The sequence below is a fragment of the Malurus melanocephalus genome, unplaced genomic scaffold (assembly GCF_030028575.1).
Source record: "Malurus melanocephalus ecotype Western Australia unplaced genomic scaffold, MMel_1.1 scaffold_51, whole genome shotgun sequence".
In the NCBI taxonomy this organism is placed as follows: domain Eukaryota; kingdom Metazoa; phylum Chordata; class Aves; order Passeriformes; family Maluridae; genus Malurus; species Malurus melanocephalus.
In genome coordinates, this window is record NW_026623283.1 from 1,406,478 (window position 1) to 1,422,706 (window position 16,229).

Genomic DNA, 16,229 nt, shown 5'->3' on the forward strand with positions numbered 1-16,229 from the left:
CCTGACTTGCTTTTCATAGAGTCATAGAATCACCAAGCTTTAAGATCATCAAGGCCAATTGTCAACACAGCACAACCATAACCCCTGAACCACTAAACCACATCACTCAAATCCAGACTTCTCTTAGTCTTCTCCAGGSATGGTGACTACCATCTCCCTGGGCAACCTATTTCAATGTTTGACCACTCTAACATGGAAATTTTTTTTCTGGTATCTAATCTGAATCTCCCCYGTCTCAGCTTAAGGCCATCTCCTCTGGTCCTCTCGCTGAAGGCACCATAGAAGAGACCAGCCCCCATCTCATTACAGCTTCCTTTAAGGTACAGAGGAAGGAGGTCCCTCCTGAACCCCTCTTCTTGAGAATAAACAAACCCAGCCCCCCCCAGCCATTCCTCACAAGAGATGTTTTCCAGATCTTTCACAAATCTTGTTGTCCTTCCTTGGATGCTCTCCAGCACCTCAACATCCTTTCTAAAGTGAGAGGCCCAGAGCTGAACTGAAGCCCAGTACTCCAGGTGTGGCCTCATCAGTGCTGAGTACAGGAGGGTGATCACTGCCCTGCTCCTGCTGGCCACACCGTTCTTCACAGAGGCCAGGACACCATTTATCTTCTTGCTCTGCTGGTTCATATGGAGCCAACAGTGAAGCAGCACACCCAGATCCATTTCTGCTGAACRGCTCTTGGGCTGCTCCTCCCCAAGCTTGTAAGGCTGCATAGGGYTACTAGGACACAAGTGCAGGACCCAKAACTTTGCCTTTGTCCTCCTGCTGTTGTCCTCAGCCCACTGGTCGCGCCTGTCCAGTTTTCTCTGCAGAGCCTTCCTGTTCTTGAGCATATCAACACTCCTACCCAACTTAGTGTTTTCTGYAAATTTACTGAGGGCRCCCTGAACCCCYAGRTCCAGATCATCRTTAAAGATGCTAAACAGGGACCAGCCCCAAAACWGAGCYYTGGYCACTGCTAGTGACCCACCACCAGGTGGATTTAGCTCCCATTCACCACAACWCTCTGGSTCCAGCCATCCAGCCAAGTTTTTACTTACCGGAAAGTCCGCCCACCCAAGCCACGAGCAAACAGGTTTTCTAGGACGATGCTGTGGGAGACTCTGCCAAATGCTTCACTTAAGTCTAGATAGAGCATATCCACAGCCCTTCCCTCATCTACTAAGTGGGTTACTTGGTCACAGGTCACAGGTCAAGCAGGACCTGTCTTTCGTAAGTGCATGTTGTCTGGGCTTGATCCCCTGGTTGTTCTGCATGTGCTGTGTAATGTACTCAGGATGAAGTCCTGRTACTAAGGATGTGTTATGCCCTCCTGTTTGTTGCTACCATAATGCCATTGGACTAAAACAGAAATAGGAGGTTTTGCAAGCTGATSCTAACCCAACAATGAGGTTAAAAAGCTGCCCCAGCAAACTACTGAAGAAACAGCTCTCAGTATCTCACAGTAAATATAAGAGATCTGAGTACTGATTAAGACACCATTCCTGCTAAAGTTATTAATGTGGCATCCATACAGAATCACTGAAGCTTGTAGTTGCAGTGAGTAGCACCAAGCACCTTTAGCTTTACTCCTGCCCCAGGCATGCAGACAAGATTCAGCTTTATGGATCCTCCAAAAGCAAGGAGCTACATGTTTTCAGGGTTGATTTAAAGCCTTCAAAAATAAAACAAGAAGCAAACCAACAACTTGGGGCCTATAGAAACAGTGCATGCCTTGTGACATTGCTCAATTTCTATTGGCTTCATGTAAAAACATAGCACAGGGGCTTAGGTTCAAGTTTTTAAATTTTTACTTACAGCACCCATAATCTAAACAGCGATTTTGCCCACACTATCTTCTCAGACTGAAGAAATACCTAGTGCAGGTAGGTGCAGATTGCTCTCCTCATCAGATAGTGGGAATAAGGGAATTATTTAACTGGTAATTGAACCCTAAAGGACACAGCTAAAAGAAGGAAGCTTAAGGCCAGGCAAAATTTAATTCAGTCTCTGAACTAGAGAGAGCTTCCCYGATTATATTACTCCAGACACTGAACACACCTTCCATAACAATAAAACATTTTTGTACAAACTTCACCAAAGAATTAACTCTGAATGTCATAGACAAGTCATTATATTGAGGAATTGTCATAAYGAGGCAAAAAAGTAATATGATAACACTAATGTGAGCCTTTTTTAAGTGCCTCCTACAAATCATGGAGGCGGAAGAAATAGCAGTAGAAAAAGACAAACCTAGGCTTTATTTTGAATTTGTGTTTGAAAGCCATTCATTTTGGGATCCAGGCAATTAATAAGTAAGTGATATGAAAGAAAGGAGCTATTTGTCCCCTTTAGCCATCCCTGTTGTTTTTCTTCCCCCTCTATGCACACAGTTTGACACCACCCAAGCTATGCCTGTGCTCCAAGAAYTGTAACCTCAGTGTGACCTCTCACAAACAGGCCTAAGACATGCAACAGCTCTGGGCACACGTGGAGCAGAGATCCCTGTGCTATTTCCCACCATTCCAGAGAGGATCATGTTCATCTGCACCCCATGGCCAGTCAGATCAGCTGATGGTRAGAAAAGATGAATGTAAGCCTCACACTGTGCCAGAGTTTGCCCAGACCTCTTCTCAACGCTAAGGAGCCTGCAGAGGAATAGATGAAATATGCTCTGCATCTTTCCAAAATATGCTCTGCATCATATCCTTTCCTGCTTTCTTCATTGGAAAAGTTATTTTCAGAGAAACTTTAAAGGATCTGATGAACAGGCACTGTAACAGCAGGCTGTAACACCTCTGCTCTCCTACGTTCTCACCAACTTAGACTATATCCTTCAGACCTCCACCCAAAAAGTATAGCCTGGACATGACAGAAAACTGCTGTCCTGGGCTTCATTATCTAAGGAAGACAGAGTGGCAACATTTAGAACCTCTGCTCTCTTACCTCTAAAATTTACACYTTACTCTGAGAAAAAACAGTTGTCTATGCCAATCCTTTAATCCCCATCCTAACATTGAAAGACCTCCAAGAAAGATGCAAGATTGAAGATCCTCCAAGGATAAGAAGTAYTGTTTGAACCATGATGATCTGTTACTTTCTAAAGCTGCTGCACACCAATTCCTGTTACTTCAGAGGAACAAATTGTAGAAGCAGAGATTTTGGAATCTGTACTGAGTACAAGTGATGGCAATCACTTCACCACCTTTAAGGATTGTTAAAGCAACTCACTATGATACAACAAAACAAATGCAAACAGAAGCACTCTATCAGCTCTCTAAGAATACATTTCTTTCTGTGAAGAGCAGTGAAGACTGCAAGGACCTTACACAGCTCGAGTAAAACTACAAACCTATCACTGAGCACAACATCAGCATTAAAGGATGAAGGATAAAGATATTGAAGAGTGAAGACATTGCATGTATCTTGTTACACTGGAACAGTAAAAAATGTTTTAACTAGAACCTTGCTGCTTAAATGTAACAAATGACTTTGAGGTCTAGACCTCAAGCACTTAGAAACCATTCTTTCTGGGTTCAGTTTCTTCCTCAGGAACACTATTCCTCACAAACCCCCAGGTTCATCCTTCTGACCTCAAATAATAATTAGGCTTATTTTTCCTGCTTATTTCTGCTAGTGCCATCAGCTCAGGGTGCACACTAGCTCCAGTTCATTAAGAGGGATTTCTTTTGTYGGAGTAAATTTTCTTAACCAAGCATATTTCTAGTATCATGGTTAGAAATTTCCCTGATTAAACAGGTGACTGGATTTTAAAACACAAACGGTTGAAAAGCAAAGGGCCTGAGCTCCCCATTATTAGGCCCCTTCAAAGGCCCTTGGAAGACACATGTGCCGATTCTCAATATTAAAAAATACAGAGGTACTTTGAGGTTTTGCATGAGGTAGTTCTGAACAAGTACATAAGCAGAAATCAGGATAATGTCAAAGTCATGCTACAGTACTGAGCATAGAAGCCTCCAAACCTCCACGCTTAAGGAAACAGARAATCACAGTCTATTATCAGACACTGAACATGGGTAACTCAATTCCACATGGTCTGCATCAACTCATTAGGTTTAACTCTTTTAATTTGCAAGCTCACAAGTTTAACTAGTCTTTGCTAAAATTCACTGCGAGGCCCTGGTTCTGCACAACACCTGAGGTTTACCTTCAAACCTGCCGTGGGCCTAATGAGTTCATGYACCACTTACTGCTGGCATTGCTGCAGCTCAAGCTGTTCTCATGAGCCACCCATCACAGGCTTTGCACAACTGAGTGTTTAAACATCTGAAAAAGCCAAGAGACAGTTCTGAGACCAGCTTAGCTCTGGAGTAGGCTGTAGATGGGAGCAAGCAGTAATTTTGCAAAAAGTCTCTTCATTAGAGGATCAAACTGGGTACAATCAGCAGCCTGAGCAAGCCCAGCCTCCTGCTGCATGTATCTCAGAGCACCAGCTGGCCAATCTTGCACAAATCTACCATTAAATCACRACATGTGTCCCAACACAATGTGCAAACACAGAACAGAAGACCAGATTCAGTCTCAACAAGTCTGTGAGAAACACAAAGGGACAGCAAAGCACTGTCTGACAGTGAGACAAACCATGGCAACTACAGATTAATTACTGATTATTTTTGGGTATGCCACATGGCAAGGATAAACATGAAAGAGGATGTGAGATGGATTTGTAGTGYTTTTGTTTCAGCTGGGGAGATTTTTCCCAGCATGAAGGCATAACATGAAAAAGTATAAAGGGTGTTGCTGACACCAACGGTCATGTGGCACCTTCTGGATGCTCAAAGGAAGCAATGATGTAAAGCTTCTCCCATTTGGACTTCATTCTCTATTTCTTCCTTCCACTCAAAGGAGGGAAAGGGCAGGATACTGACACATGTACAGTTACAAGAACAGTTGGTGTCCTAAGAATCATACAACTTGAAAGAGAAATACCAAGATTACTGGTAATAAAACAAACAAGTTTAAGAAAATAATGCAATTTTTTAAAAAGACATTGCTCAATCAATGGTGGGATTCTGCTGAGAGACACGCTGGAATTCTCCCTGAAAAGTCTGGGAAGCAAAAACCTAAGTTCAGATTTAAAATATATGTAAAGCAAGATCACAGTCATTGGAATCTGATGTGAGACAAGTCTCATCACACTGGGGTAAGCCCTTGTAAAAGTTGAATTTGATACCTCTAGAAAATATTCCTGCCAAGGCCAAAACACATTGGAGAACAGCAAAATAACAAAAATTTACTTGGGAGTAAAGCCCAGAAGCCAGAATTTCACAAATGAGACTGCAGGATCTCTCAATAAGAGAYCAAAATTAATTTTCCACTAAATTTCTTTCTGTAGAAATACTGGTGATTACTGGAGGGTCAGTCAGTCCTCCAAGAAAAGAATGACAGCAGCCAATCAACTAATCTAAATTGTTTCAAGTAGATACTGGTTTCCAACTGACCTTGGCTGGTGAAGCAGGCCATCACAGCTCATTTCCACATTCTGCCTTCATCAGAGTCCAAAAGCTTCCAGAATAATCCTGAGGGCCTATCCTCAAGCAATGGCACAAAAAAAATTTGTAAGATGAGTGGCAAATAGCTGTCTGCTTTCTGCTCTCACACCTCACACAACAGATGTTTTGATAATCACCTTACACAATGTAATGATGCTCAAAACATTGAGAAACATTGCTCAAAAGATCAACTGTATCCTCCACATAACWTTCCTTGCTAGGAAACGATATTTCTGAAAAGGACAAATTGTCTTCATTCAGTGAAGCTTTTTACAGGAAAGATACTCCAACAAGTATGACCTCACTTTGTAAGGAATTACAAAGGTCCCACACAAAATAAATGTTGTAAGGGGAAAACACATGGACTCAAAAAAACCCCAGACCAAACAAACAAGCCAAAACCAACCAAACAACTCAACAAAGTTGATTAGAAAAGAACAAGCCACTTGGGCTGGTTTGAAAGCAGTCACTGCTATGTGAACAAATGCATTTCTTGAGTCTGCAGCTGTATGTAACCAAGAAGTGYGCTGCACCTTGGGGTGCTGATGCTGTGAGGGGCACAAACCCAGCCTTAATGGTAGGCTCGTTCACATCAGTGACAAGTTTCTCAGAAATCCTAAATCCTTGTGCCTCTGTGAGAGTCAGAGCTTTATATCAGTGGAGCAACTCAGGTGCTGGGGATGTTACACACACTCAGGTATCCATCTCAAGAGTCTTAGGGAGCCTGACCTAAAGATCCTTGAAAGCAACAGCAGTAAAAGACTTGATCCATGGTCTTTGGACCCACCTCCAATAAAATTCACATGGGAAATTTAGGACTTCAGATGGAAAATAAGTGGTAAACAAAATATCCAACACCTCGGCTCTTTCAAGCTGGATAAAGCACAATGAAAAATTCTTTAATATGAGGGTAATATGGCCTGGCTTTGAGATGGGTGAGATACTCTGTTGGGTCATTCTCATCACTGATTTTTTGATGTTCTGCTTAAAATGAGTCTAGGAGCCTAAACAAATACAAATATGACTCCATTTTGAACCTGAATAGCTGAGGCCATTAGAATAGTCAAACTTTACTCTCAGCCACCAGATACATGGGAGCCTCCTAATCATACTGGAGCACCAAACTGGGGTGACACACCAGCATGGACAGACAATTAGAGGAAAGACGGTTTTTTACTGAACAAATAGAAGAAGAAAGACAACATGATTTAGAAAAGCAATGTTTTGGTAACTGTTCATGGAGTTTACTCTTCACTGCTTTGTCTTGTTTCACACAGGAATGATTTGCCAAAATTTCTCAATGTCTCATTGACTGCTGGTAGGGCATGGAGCAGYTTATTTAATAAAAATCCAAACCGAACTACGGTCTTCTGCATGGAGATAGCTGCTTATCCCACATAACCTCCTGCTTACTAACAGGACTGTACAATGCACCGGCTCTAAGTTAGAAACCATCCGCTAGCTTAAAAATGTTGATCTGGTTGTTCTCTTGCTGCAGTAAAGGAGACAACACTTTTCTCCTTTCACAAGAGCATGAAGGGCTGTCATCTCCAAAGGCATCACATAGTAGTCTCGTAATCCTCATTATGAGAATATTGAACAACCACTTCATTACCCTCATATTTCAGAGAAAAGACCCCAGCCCTCAGATGAGCAATCAAATTTAGATCACAAATCCCTTTGGTTACTAAAACTTGTGGCTCAAAGCGTAACAAGCCTGAAGAGCATCACAGGAGGCTCTTCTTGTACTTGCACCCTTCCTGCCGGCTCTCCCACCCATAAAGTGACTCTCCTTGAACACCTTGAAAAATTCAAGACTTCAAAGAGTAGGACAACCAGACTTCTATCATAATATTGTGAAACTATACAGCTAAGTGGTAGGACATGGAACAGCCCCACTGTCAAATTCATCTCTTCTCTTAAAAAAAATCCTTAAACTCTCCTCTTAACTCAAGTGCACATCATAGCAAACTATGAWGTGTCTGCTGCCCTAGACTACTGTACAATCTGCAACCCARCTGCTGRCAGAAACTGTCTATCAATGTGCAGRCCTTCTCCTGCTTTGGCTACATCAAAATCTCCATGGGATAAGCTTCATGTTTCTTAAAAGATACTTTCTGTATTAACTGTGACTGGTCAGGAATTTAGATATATTTTCTAGTAATTCTTATATTGCTCATGTTTTACAAACACAAGTTGGTTTTTATACCAAAATTGACACTTTTCTAGCTGCTCCAAATGCTGTCAATTCACTTGGTCTAAGGCAGGTTTTGATCTTAAACCTCCAAACCCCCAGAACTTTTAAATTGCACAGCTATGACAATCAACAGGTTTAGAAAACGAATCAACACAGTTCACAACAAATAACCAAGTCTGATAAAGGGCAGACCAAAGTATRCAGTGAAGGAGCTATGACTTACATAGAGAGTGCAATTGGATGTTCACACAGCATCCCTACTGGTCTTAAAGCTTCATGTTGCATTTTGGGAAGACCTCYGCATTAATTTCTTTTTAACTACCAAAACAAAGTTTCACTGTAACTTGTACATCTGAGTAGCTCTCAAGGCCTGCTGGCTCAACCCGTGTTATTATTAAAAAGTAATTAATATCCTATTTATTGCTAAAAGCACTAATACATTACTAGTATAACACATTTGCTTGGAGGAGCAATAAACACAAGGGGATTGGCCTCGACTGCAGCAACAGTCTGAAGAACGCATCCAAAACTTACATCCCCCAGCATTATGTGAATCTGACCCATATCATGTCAGAAGCACTCTGTGGGAATGTCAGAGAAGACCCTGACCCCTAAAACTGCTGCTGGTGGGGGTCTTCAGTTTGCCCAATATCTCTCTAGCTCTGGCACTTGGTTTTCAGCTTGAGTTTAGTTCCCTCCTCTGCTCAAGTGGAGATTCAACCACTAATATCTACACTTCATACTGTAGGACAGCTAGAAGTGAGACTCTCTCAGCAACTCGGGATGAAGCTATCCCACTACACATAAAATACCTAAAATTAATAGAAAAAAGCAAGAGCATGAGTCTGGCTCTCAGCACCACCTGTAAGGATGCTCACTTGCCAGGCAAAATTTTTCATTTGCTGTTTCTCCTCCAATGACATCTTAGCTATTCATATAAAATTTAAAGAGAGGGGTTTATGAACACTCCCCAGCCAGATATTAATTTTCAGCTTTGTGGTTAATGACTGATGTAACACACAAAATTAAAAAGCCCTCAGGAAATAGGGGAAGTAAATGTAAGTTYTCACCTTCTAGGTGACAACATAAAACAACAAAATCCCAAGAAAAACTGGCGACCAATGGTGATTTTGTGAACACAGGAATTTCCTTCGWTTATTTTCCAAGCAGCTGCTGAAAACAGTGCTGTATGTTTCAGTTTAAATTGAGAGTAAAAGGAAAAATTTTATGCTTAGCCTAACCTCAGCTGCTGGGGTGTTTTTAAAATTTATTATTCAGTGCATTTAACATTTTTTTTAAATCAATTATCTGGACAGGCCAGTTATGGACATTTGGCATGTTGAGACATCTACCCTGAGCCTGGCATTAGACATATACTAATGTCAACAGATGTCATACATACAGATCAAAGGCAAATATCCATTTTGAGTGTAACCCTGAAGCAGCTCTGTCTTTGCAACGAAGCAAGAATCCACTTTATTCTTGTAAGCCCATCTGTCATCAGAACACCTCAAATCTGCCATGAATACAAACACTGCAAATGAAAACATACATGAGGCTTTACATGAACACATGATAGTCAAAGAGCTGATCCTCAGCTAAGGGTAATGCTAAACATGAGAGAATAACCCACATAAAAAAATCTCTGATTGATTCCCACCAGGAATTATGCCTGTTTCCACTAATATAACTGTGTTGACACTTTGTTTTTCACACAGAAATTAATTTAATGGGTGAAACGCAAGCACAGCAGGAGACAAGAGTTTCTGTCAAGTCTTTGCAAAGACTGTATGACCAACTGGACTTGGTAAATTCAAATTCACAATTGCAAATCTGACAAGGTTTGCAATATTCCACATACCTCTTGGTAAGGTCTAAGTGGCACTGAATTATGTACAGAGTGACCCCAAACACGGTCAAATTAGGTTTTTTTATCATTCAACACTGGGATTTTGTGTAACAAGTGCATTTACGTACTGGAGTGAGACAGGTTTTACATACTAMTATCTGCTACTCATGTTTGCTCACTTAGTAGCATGGTCACTGGCTCTCCGGATTGTTTTCAAAATGTTTGTTGCACTTACATCTATTGTATAACTTGTTATTTTAACTTTCTCAGTAATAACAGAGACATTTATTAACATTCAATATTCAGTAACAGGACCCAAATACTGTGCCTTTTTGTCCCATGGCATACACATGTGAGTAGTCAAGAAAACAAGTTTAAAGCTTTGATTGCACAACCTTAAATTGATTCATATCTGAATCTTGAGAAAATGAATCTGCCCCTTGTGCTGTTGTACTGACTCAGATTTCTTCCTAAGTCATCGAAGTACCTGACTGGAATCACTAGATCATTCTAAACTTTACAGGAGAATTTTTATCCTTTTTGATTTGGGTTATTGTTTCACTATTTTAACCTTCCTTTTCAAGGTGTCTGACATCCATCCATCCAAAAATAGCATAGAGATGAGGCAAGACAACATCTTTCACTTCTCATCACAGTGAAAAAACTGCAAGATGTCCAACTTGTATCTTGAGTCACCTCTAGGAAAGACTTACCTTATCTGTTCTTCTTTAAATCTATTTTAAACACCACCGAATATTTTTATTTAGAATTTTAGAAGAAAATATTTGTGAAAAATATCAAATGAGAGCTTTTAAAATACACAGAATAATCATGAAAATGAGAAGCTTGGCTGCCAAATATTGTGTGGGTAATAATTATGGGGAAACCAAAAGCCTAGGCAATGCAGTGAATACTGATCTGAAATACCATACCTTTAAATATTGGCAGTCTCTATTATCACAGCCAATGCTATTTCTAGGACTTACAGAAGAAAAAAATCCTTATTATATTACAGTCTAATCTTGCCTGACTGCAGTGGACTAACTCAATTTTTATGCTGTGAAAATAACACTGATCTTTGTGAACAGGGGATCTCAGGTGGAACTTCTTTATCAAGAGAACTTGGTGATGCTCCACAGTCATTCACAGATTCCCTTTTACTCTTGGAATGCAGGAAATCCGTAAGTTCTTTTAACTTCCAGCATGCAAAATTCTTCACTCCCTACTGCAAGGGGAAAGGTCATCCTTCTATCAGAGAAAGCTTTGCTCTGTTCTTTAAAATACGACTGCAAAGCCAGCCAGAGCCYTCAAGACAATGACAAAGCCGCTAAATAAACTCACAGACCTGACATTTCCAGCACTTCAGCTCATTAAGAGAGCGTGTCCCAGGTCACCAGACATTATAAGAGCCTACATTCCCTAGTATTCAATTTTTCAACTTGGCTTAAGGTACACCAGACCATCAGTGTGTTCTAAATGTACCCTGCTCATCCATGGGGCAAGACTTGACTGTAAACAACAGCAGTCACAGCTGTGGGGAGGTGAATCCTGTGAACTGCCATTCAAGAGGCTGTCTGTCACTAAACAGGGACAGCAAAGGGCAGAAATTCAGATTTAGTAAGAGACATATGGAAGAGACATYTGTGGGCCAGGGACAACAGTGGGACTGAGTATTATAATACTGCTGCACAAAAACCATGTGCTTAAGTCCAAGTGCTATCAAAASCAGTATTTTACAGTGTTTCTTCTGCTCTGAAGAACAAAACTCGCTAAGTGCTTGTCTTAAGAAATAATTGGACACCCACATATTTGTTTAACAAATGTCGTTGATGAAATAATCTTTCCTAAATTCAAAAGTCAGTGGATGAAATTTTAATTCCAAAACAATTGGATGCTTTCTAGTGATAACCTGGAGAGGCATATGAGTGTCTAACAGCTATATTTGTTAYACCTCATAAACTGAATGTGGCATTCTTCTTTGCCTTCAGGTAACAGTCATACATTTACACAGCTATCTCATCTTCCWTGGATCTTTGCCAGCCTCTTCCTGAGATAAATTTTCCTAACTTCATATCAGCTCAAAAGATAYTCACAGGAGAGGGAAGAGGGTAAAGTTGTCTGGGCACCCCAAGCATTATCACTTTCAGAATGATAAGGCACAAGCACAGATTTGTGTGCAAAGAGCTCTGTGTCAGATGCTGCCAAACTGAAGGTGCAAATTCTATAGAGGTACTGCTTACAGTGTTACAAGATTCTCTGTGTGACATTTACACTCAGTGAGAGTCTGAGACTCATGCTCAGGGCAASATGTTTCAGGTTGATTATCTACTCAATTAGAGTGTACTGTAACCAGATTAAGGAGATTGCTCTTTCCTTGATTACTTAGAGTGGTTTTGTTCATACCATTTATAGAGATTTGGACAACTTGGGTGAATATATTACATTTTCTATTACTGTTTCCATTCTTGCAAAGAAATATCCCAAACTAATTGAAATCATATATTTTTTCAAAACCAACACATCATAGCTGTTTGAATTGGAGCAATAGCACTATCACATGTCGCCAGCAGTCAGAAATTACCATTTCAGAGAGTTATGCCTCAGGATAGAAACTTAATTTTTCTGAGAAAGTTTGGTGGTAAGAAGAGGAAAAGAGTTAAGAGGGAGAAAGGGAGAAATACAACTATATTCTAATAAATTAATAAAAATCCCTTAAGAATTATTAGATAATATAGACTTGAAGCTCCTGAACCAAAGAGTACTGCAAGTTGGGAGAGTACTGGCAAAGGACCATTACAAAACCTGGGATGTTCTTCCTTTTCATTAAGTAAAACATGTTACTGGCTCATGAGGCAGGAACTGCACAAGGGGGACTTTCCATCTGATCCAATACAGCTGCTGTCATGCTTCCACAAGGAACTTCACTACTACGCACCATAACTATTACTAAACTTACGCAAACTACTTATCATACAGGGGGTTTTCAGTTGCTCTAATCTTGAACTGCAGTAGGCTGGACTTGTAAAGCAATTAAACTTGCTAGGTCTTTCCAGCTTTAATGCTTTGAAACATTTGTTGGCAAATCAAGAAATAAATTGAAAATGTATTAATTTTGATAACATGACCAGATATCTCTGCCTGTAAATAGGGCCACAAAATTCTTGGCTTTCAGCAGCTCTAGTATACAGCTATCATGCATATATACATTAGATGAATACATATAGAAATATGTATTTGTTGTCCCATTAAAACTGATTTTTCAAAAAGCACTCTGCATTTTACCAAAATTGCCTCCCAGAGAAGTAAATGTATAGACTTTCCCTGATATGAGTGACAGTGCTCTTTAACCATTCATCCTACTCTGAAAAGCATAGCTTATACTGGATACAGAAAACCTCAGCAGAACARGGCATATTGCAATTGGGCTTGTACAGGATGGTACCAACAGAAAAGCTACCCCTTTATTAGAGTTATGTACTCTGCCTTAATACATGGCACATCCTTGCCTCTAAATGGCAAATTCTGCAAATCAAGAGAAACATCACAATTATCCACAGCAGAATTCATACACCACTAACATATCATTCAGTCTTTTATTGATTACTTTGCTGTGATATTGTCCATCTGCACAATACACTGCCATGCTAGACCATGACCACAACTTATCTGTCTTCTTTCACATCTTACAAGTCTTAAATGGCTTAAATGATTACAACTTTTACCTTCTGGTGTGGGCTGGGGATAGAGCTGTTGTCAGCTCAGTGCAGCCTGGCACTTGGGACCAAGGGATGTGAACATCTTTGCTGCACATTTGCAGAGGAGCAGGAGGGCAAAGGCAGCTCCTGGCCAGAAGCATGCAAAAGTGTTCAATCCTACAAGAAACGTACCATGCATACTGCTGCCAGTCAGGATCAGGTCTCACAGCACCGTGGCAAAGCCATTTAAGAGCCACTGGTTATGAACAGATTATTAGCTCCATCTTTTGTGGACACAAAGAAGTGTTTTCACCCCTCGCGGCTCCCTTCATCAACCAGTGCCACAGTGAAAAGTTACTGTGTGGGCACAGCCTTTTAATTAAAAGCCTTGTTAAGCTCTGCACAGAGCTTATTTTTAAAGCAGTGCATGAAATGAAAAAGGAATATCTCCCAGCACAATGTATTCCTGAGAGCCTCTGATAATTAGGGCAGTAACTTAATTTTCACATTTTGGTTTCTATTGGGGTATGTGCCAATTAGGAAGCTTCTGTGATGTTCATGCCTCCCAAAATTCTTCCCCTTCTTAAAAATTCATGCACAGCTTATGTGCAGCTGCCTGCAAGCTCAATTTATGCTATAGCAAACATTAAATATTAAAATGTCCATGAAGAAGTATTATGTAAGCTATCACCAATTCACTGGCACCAACTGGTGCCTTTTTAACCAACTGGTCCCGRTGCATTACACCTCCCATCTGGAGCCCAGCTCACATATAATGCCAGTTTGGAACAACAACCCAATAGGAGCGCAATCATGCAGCCCTGGCTGCTAAGACAAAGACACCTTCAGCTGCACCCCTGGCACCATCCCTGGCCACTGCCCAGGACATTGCACTCAACAGCCTCTGGATAGCACATGCAGAGCAACCCCTAGTTCCCCTCCAGGGACAGCCAGCATTCTCTCTATTTTCCATAAAAGGACTGTCCCAGCTAGCTGAGGTACCCACCCTTCTGTACCCTTTTGCCTTCAGCATTATCTCACGCTCATTGGGACTTCACTGTCTCATGCTGCGCACTCTTCTCAGTCTGTCATTTCCTCACCTGYCCTCTCAGCCTTCTCTTATGCAGGATCACATAATCATTTAGGTTTAAAAAGTCCTCTAAGATCAYCAAGTCAAAACATTAACTTAGCACTGCCAACTTCACCACTAAATCATGTCCCACATGAATCAAGTGCCACACCTAGACATCTGTTATATACTTTCAGGGAYTGCACTTCCACCATTTCCCTGGGCTGCCTGTTCCAATGCTTGACCACACTTTCAGTGAAAAAATTGTCCTAATATCTCATCAAAACTTCCCCTGGCTCATCTTGAGGCCATTTCCTCTCATCCTGTCACTTAATACTTGGGAAAAGATACTGACATCCCCCTTTCAGGTAGTTGTAGAGAGTGATAAGGTCTCCCTTGAGTTGCGTTTTCTCAGGCTAAATACCCCCAGCTCCCTCAGCTGCTCCTCATCAGACTTGCATGTGCACAAGCAGGGTGGCAGCTCATTTTCTGAAATCAAGCCCCATTCAGCACTGTGATTAAGTATATGTTTGAATTTTAAGTAGTATAACTGAAGTTGAAAATTTAAACACACGTAGAAACTCAACTGCCTTCACGAGGATTATAAAAGAGTGATTCTAGCTGTTAAGGTGAACTTTTCTGTAAAAATTAAAAGCACACAGGACTACCATTCCTTCGAACATCTCAGTTTTGTCATTTTCTATCATCTCTAATTAGGGCAAAAACTCAAAATATCAGCATTTTTAACAGAATAAATCATTAGAAAGTACTGTTTTAGGCAGTAAGTATTCCACTACTCCCCAGCTGAATGCCTTAGAATTATGGACTGAATAGCAAAGTCTTAATTTAAACTGGTTTGACATTAAATTGAACTGGGTCTGAACTGGTCCTGAGGCCAAATACAATGCCTTAAACCTCCTAATAGCATCTCCTGACCTTATTCTCCCCCAAAGGGCTGATCTTCCCAGCCACTTTACATCTCACTGCACTCAGCATACAGGGAGAATGGGTGATCTATTGGGAAGTAGCTCAGGCAACATCTCAGGGAGGTCTCACTAAGGGAAACAGGGTCAGCTTTTCTCTCCAAAAGGGAAGGCAGGGAGTTTTTWTCAAATTAGTTTCTGTAATCCTCCCCAAGTGTTGTAGAAAAACACACAGAAGGAGTAAGATTTTAGATGTGGCAAAAGCTATGCAAACTTCTGAGGAATCATTTAAATTGTTACTTACAGCATAAATGAAAATACCTGTAACAACCTGTCTCTAGTGTGTTAGACCTTTGCTTCAGATTTTGAATTTCTATTTCCTCTGTATATATTGAGTCAATGATCAAGCCACCGCTCCAGTTCTCTTTCATAAGGTAAGTGTATCAACATATTAAGTGGGCCCAGCATCTCTCCAGGTCATCAGTCCCCCCTGTGAACTCCTTMTCTAAATTCTTTCAAAAACTTTCCTGCCCTGTGGGCACAAGAAGATGCAACACAGAAAGACGTGGAAGCCTTCTTTATGTCAGCAGTGTTTTTTTCTATTTATCATTAAATTTGGAGACCTCAGTCACACAGTTTTTATGTATTTAATGTGTCATATTGAGTCTGCATCAACCTAATGTCTCAATCAAAATGCTGTACAGAAGCAAGAGAAATGTCTCAGAGTAGTCTTGGTGTGTTAAATCAATTGCATAACTTTTCTTAACCTCAAACAAAAAAAAGGCCAGTTTGATACAATGTTTTTTTGTATGCCTCAAATCCCACATGGCCTAGCTTGCCATCTTCTTTAAGATGTATACATCACATCCCATAATTTCTGCTTGGCATAAATAACACGTAATRGACAAACAAGTAGCTGGGTTGTACCATTCCCCTGTTGTCATGGTTTAGAATGCTGGCCAAAAGCCAGGCACCCACAACGCCTGCTCACTCACTCTCCC

General features: G+C 40.7%; 1 protein-coding gene across 4 annotated transcripts in view; it reads right to left on the reverse strand.

Annotated features, from left to right (window-relative positions):
- Positions 1-16,229, reverse strand: part of HECW1 (HECT, C2 and WW domain containing E3 ubiquitin protein ligase 1) — a 250,690-nt gene that overhangs the window by 204,777 nt on the left and 29,684 nt on the right. Inside the window, exon 2 of one of the 4 annotated variants that reach the window (XM_057365336.1) lies at positions 5,445-5,530. The exons of the other annotated variants lie outside the window; for them this stretch is intronic. The gene's annotated coding sequence lies outside the window, so the exon portion shown is untranslated. The remainder of the gene's footprint in view (positions 1-5,444; positions 5,531-16,229) is intronic. 4 annotated transcript variants of the gene reach the window in all.